Source organism: Ipomoea nil, unplaced genomic scaffold, assembly GCF_001879475.1.
Source record: "Ipomoea nil cultivar Tokyo-kokei standard unplaced genomic scaffold, Asagao_1.1 scaffold2926, whole genome shotgun sequence".
In the NCBI taxonomy this organism is placed as follows: Eukaryota; Viridiplantae; Streptophyta; class Magnoliopsida; order Solanales; family Convolvulaceae; genus Ipomoea; species Ipomoea nil.
In genome coordinates, this window is record NW_017619354.1 from 1,296,633 (window position 1) to 1,302,632 (window position 6,000).

Below are 6,000 nucleotides of genomic sequence, written 5' to 3' on the forward strand. Positions count from 1 at the left end.
TAAATTAATAATATAAGTTTCATTTTCCATTTCCTTTTCTATTCAGTCAATTAGGGATTTTTATAATTTTCAGTCCATTAATAATATACGTTTCCTTTTTCAATTTGCATAATTTCACTTTCGTTTTCCAAATCCGTGTTTCATATTTTATTCTCATACATAATATTCACGTTACTATAAATTGATTAGCAATTAATACATTTACAATACCATAATTATGCAATATTATCAATTAATATATTTTAATTAATTTACATTAAACATATGCTTACCAAATAAGATTTATTAATTATTTGACTAAAAAATATAAAATATTTAATTAATTTAGTACACAAGTTTGGACGTGAAAATGATGTAAGAGGATTTTACATTTATATAGATATGGTATTACGTTCATATGAAATAATATTACCATACATACTTGTTAATATTTTGATTTATTAAATTGGTTACAATTCATATTATGGTATGAATAATTCTTATGCAATATACAATTTGGCAACTCAATTAATATTAAGATTTCACGCAATGAACATATTTCATCTTGTGTACTCATTTGACCGGAAATATGAAGGTTGGTTCAATAAATCGTAAATATTACCAATTGTTTGGTTAGAAAATAATCTTTATCAAATAAAAAGTAATTAAATTGATAAATTATACTTAAAAGGTAAATATTACTGGTTATTTTCTTATATATAAACCTTTATTGAATTATTTTATTATAAGGAGCGAAAAATTTTATACATAAATTATTTTATAATTTATTTTGATCGTGAGGCCACACACGCGCACACACACACATATATATATACACACCGTAAATATTACAAAATACTTGGTTACAGAATAAGCTTTATTAAGTTATATATAAATTAAAAATGATTAAATTGTTAAATTATACAAATTGGAAAACTCTTAACAAAAAATTAGCAAAAATGTAACCACGTCCGTAAATTTGATTCTATTTCGTAAATGATTCATAAAAGTCTGTGTGATTCTATTTCGAAAATTTCAAAGAATAGTGCAGAGTAGTAATAAATTAATGTAAATATTATCCAAAATTCTCAAAACCAGAAGCATATTCGATCTAATTGAGAAGTGAGAAATGCCTATTACATAACAATAACAAAATATAAAATTATAAGTGAAGTTAAATGTTGGAATAACTATACAATCTTTAGAGCTATTAACATATCCATCATTATTTGAATCACATTCTTTTGAAAAATATGCATATGTAGAAAAGTACCATGAATTTGTAGTGTAAAAAGAAAATGTTATAAAACAACCATATGCATAAACTAAAAGTTTTGAAATACAAACTATTAAAATTAAGATCATAGTACCCAAAAAAAAAAAAAAAAAAAAAAAAAAAAAAAAAAAAAACTCTTTATCATGGACTACACACTCTATAGAATTTATTGTTTCAGAACCTCTTGCCTCTGGAAGATGAACAACACGGAGCACTCCAACATTGATTCTATTCCAAATGAGTGTAGGATGAAGTTGACTACCAACAATTTCGTTGTGACTTCCTGCTACAACAATTAGACAATTATATTATTATTAAAATAAATATAGAAAAAAATAAAAGAGAAATAATTTTTTTAAAAAAATGTAGTGTCAACTATTATATAATAATAATGCATATTACATGTAAATTTATAAATTCGTTGTAATTGTCAATGCCTAACATCATTCTAGTTTATCCAGTTATTGTGCGTACCTTCTACAATGTGGGCACACCTCTCCTTAATGCATGTAAATAGTTGCTCAGAACCATTTCAATTGTCTCTATATTTGTATCCTGCAATATTTGCAAAAGATGTAGAAAAGAAATAAGAACAGAAATTAAGAATTATGTCATTGAAAAATGAAAGACACAATACAGAACTCACCCCAGTACAAAAAGGAAGAGTTATAATTTTTCTAGTCACTAATCCATTGTATTTATAGGTAGAGATAGAGAATGTGAGAATTAATTTCTTTTTATATTTTCAATCAATTTGCCTAATTTCTGTTTCCTTTTTTTCATTAGAATCCTTTTATATTTTCAATCAATTAATAATATCAATTTCCTTTTTTCAATTTATATTGACTGGATTTCACAATGGTATATTGGTATTGCATAATATTACCAATTAATAGCTTTTATAACATTTCCATTTTACATTTGCTTACCAAATAAGTTTTATTAATTTGACCAATAAAACATTTCATTAATTTGACTATAAAAGTTTGAGCGGGAAAATTACATATGAGGATTTTACTTTTATATATATATAAATTCTATTGGTTCTAGGCTTTTAGCCTACACGGACACACCGGTCTACGCGGCGGAATATTTTTATTTTTATTTTAATCAAACGGGGCTCCGAATCTGAGCAAAAGCAGCTGAAAAGCCCTAATTTGAGTAATTTCCTAAGAGAAAACCTAGATACGAAACAGTTCAGGCAGAGGTTCGTATACAACAAAGAAAAAGAAGCATAGAGAGGGAAGCAACACGAAGCGATGTCTTACGACGACGTGGAGATCGAGGATATGGAGTGGAAGGAAGAGCTTCAGGCGTATACATACCCTTGTCCGTGCGGAGACCTGTTCCAAATTACCATGGAAGAGCTGAAGCAAGGTGAAGAGATCGCTCGCTGCCCAAGTTGTTCTCTTTACATCACCGTCATCTACAATATGGAAGATTTTCTCGGAGATAAGTCCAAGAAATCCCTCGATCCGCCTAAGCAGCAGGCCGTCGCCGTTAATTGACATGCCACTTAGGTCACAAAATTTTGCTTATTTTCTTTGAATTTTACACCATATATGTTTGTCTTCAATAGTTACATGCAGAAACACTAGAAATTTTCAATGTATTTTTGGATGAGTTTTGAATGGGTGATTTTGCCCAAATTTTCACAGTAATTGGTTGTTATTTTCAGTAATTGCAAATACTTGTGTTGCTTTGGTTGGCCATTACTTGGATCGGTTATAAATTTATTTTGCATATATGCTTTGCCTAAATCTTCATTAGACTTGTGAGAGTTAATGGTGCCCTCATGTTGAGCTCTCAAAAGTATAAAAGTGAAGCCTTTTGGTTTTCATATAGGCAATGGTATTTATGAATTAGCCTGCTTTATTCCAATAGACTGATGAAGGAATTGATTTGGTTGTTGTTCGTGAACATGGACTATTGTTCACGTACAAATTATGATCATGAACAGGTACATGTGTTTGTTTGTTTTGCGTTCACGAACTAACTGATGAAGGAACTGATTATTGACTCCGGTGTTAGGGAATGAGAAATGCCTTGGGTGCAAAAATGCAAACTTCACACAGATAATGGCTAATGTTTACCTTGGTGATGCATCATATTCTATTCTAGTTTCTTTAGAAAACCCAGTTTTTTTTTTGCATTATATGATAGCTTCTTTGTCTGTGGCTCTGTGCCAGCAAAAAAGTTGGGTGTTCTTGTTTGACATGCTACTACAGTCCTAATATCTCATGGCATCTGGTATATTCACTTCCACTGATTTTTAAAGCTAGTTGGAGCATTTCACTTCCATTCTTTAGTTAGTGGAGAGGCATCATTTTTCCATTATTTTCTGACTTGTTCCATAAAAACATCTAAAGTTGTGTTATCTTGGCTTTGTGTAAGTGGGCTAAGTGCATATTTTGTTATCATGGACAACAAACTAATGCATATCTCGTGTCAGTGCTTTCATTTCGTATCTTTTTTCTAAAGGAGAGTGAAGATCATGCAAATAGTAAATTCGTCGGCCTTTTCCAAGTGCATATTTTGCTATCATTGGCATTATTTAACCCATTTACAATGCTCACATGTTTTTTCTGTTTCTTAAAGTCATTGAATTGAAGATCATGCATTATGCATACAGATTGATTGGCACTTCTCTGATCTATCCTATAGAGGCTGTTTTAAACTTTTAATATTCTCTGCCATCTATAAAACTGGTCTGCTCAGGATGTTGGGGTAATCTGGAGGTTGATGGAAAGAGAGACCTGGAATATTATACCAAGACTTTCTTTGCCTGAGCTCCCTGCATCTATGCTTCTTATATTTGCTTATGATATGGGCATCGGTCTGGTTTTGGTTTCAAAAATTGAGGAATGAGAGCAGGTTCCACAGCGGTTTTGGTTCCGGTTGTAATTCATTCCCGGAAAGAAAAACCGCAAAATGGTTTTTAACGGGTTAATGGTTATGTATATGTGGCTCATAACATGACTGACTGACTATGCAATGCTATTCGGAAACTTAACAATTCCATGGATTCATACTCCAATGCTATTAAACAATGGTACAAGCCTGCAAAAACTTGAATAAGGTTTAATCATGCATCACAATTCCATCGTCTTGAAATTTATTATAGATTATCGGCCTTTGTCATCTAATCTAAGCTATCAACGGTGATGGAAAGAACTCGCCTTGGAGGCAAAATATATGGGTGCAGAACAGCTTTAAGCTTGTGTATGGTATATACATACAACGTTGTGGGGAATAGAAAAATTGGAGGTGCGGGGAATCAAACCCCGTGCCTCTCGCATGCGAAGCGAGCGCTCTACCATATGAGCTACACCCCCTTTGTCAATCTTTTATGTCATTAATATTATACTATGATCCAAAGTTGACCTACTTAAATTGAGAAGGCGTATAAGCTTTCATATATCCTGGCATTCAGTGGATTTGCATTAGTTCTGTAACAATCCATAGCAACTTGTTTGCATCTGGCAGGATATGACTACTCCAGCCAAGAAAGAGGCGAAGATGATAGCTTCAAAAAGGTTGCAGCAGCTGGCAACGTTGTTAATACTAATAATGTCAAAATGATGAGTCTATTTGATATAAGATTCAATGGCGCCACACTTGGGATCCCCTCTTTCAGACTTGAGGATTCATCGGTCAGCCTGGTCTCTTCAAGAATTTTATAGCCTACGAGCAACATTCAATTGATGTGTATGTATTCCAAGTATTTCTCAAATTACATGGTATTCATGGATGATCTTATCAAAACAGACAAGGATGTCAGCATACTTCGTCTGAATGGAATTATCTTAAATGGGCTAGGTAATGACAATGAAGTGGCTCATCTTTTTAACACCCTATCTAAAGGGGTCGTATATTCTAGTCGTGACTTCTGTTATGCTAATGTGTGCTACGATTTGATTCAACATTGCAAGAAACCAAGGAATGTGTTGATGTCAAAGTTAAGACGTGATTATTTCACAGTCCATTATGGGCAGGGATTTCAACCGTTGCAGCTATACTGCTTATTTTCCTCACTGCTACACAGACTATCACAAGTATCTTGGGTCTGCATAAATAATATATATATATATATATATATATATATATATATATATATAAAATAATGCCATGCATCCAATAAGCTAGTGTGTGGTGTGTTCAGTTTTTTAAGTCTATTATGCAAAGTGTGAGCAATAAACACTTTTATTATCATTTTACCTGCAGGCCTGTACTTCAATTCTCTATTGTAATTAACAAACCAAGTTGCATGCGGGCATGGGAAAGAGATATGGGTTTTCACCACTATATATACACTACTCTTTTATAGGATGTTAGCATTGTATAGTTTAGAGTATCCCTCTGGCGTGCATGAAGTGCAACTCGCGGGCATGAATGTCGTCCATCCCAAAAGATTGGAAGGTGCTACTGTAACTTTTCAGAAATTATTCAGAAAGATCTAAAATTTTTAAATATTAAATATAACCGTTTCAAACGTGTTAATATGATTATTTAATAAAATTTATTGTGCCAATTAATGCTTTGATTTTATCATCCCCTTGTTTTTGGGCAGATTTTAAGAACTATAAAAATCACTTTCTTTCTACTCCTACATTGTCTTCTTCCTAAAACTCTACCCATTCATTATGGATATAGCTTGTGTTGAAGCGGTTGTACTATTCTAGTTCACTGAAGGTACTATAGTGCTTGAACTATAGTATCATTAATCAATTTTATTATCCTAAGAG

The 6,000-nt window shown here is 32.0% G+C and overlaps 1 non-coding gene across 1 annotated transcript; it reads right to left on the bottom strand.

The window, feature by feature from the left end:
• Nucleotides 1-4,517: 4,517 nt before the first annotated feature.
• Nucleotides 4,518-4,590, bottom strand: TRNAA-CGC. The gene has a single exon. It is a non-coding gene; the product is annotated as a tRNA-Ala (tRNA).
• Between the last annotated feature and the right edge of the window lie 1,410 nt (nucleotides 4,591-6,000).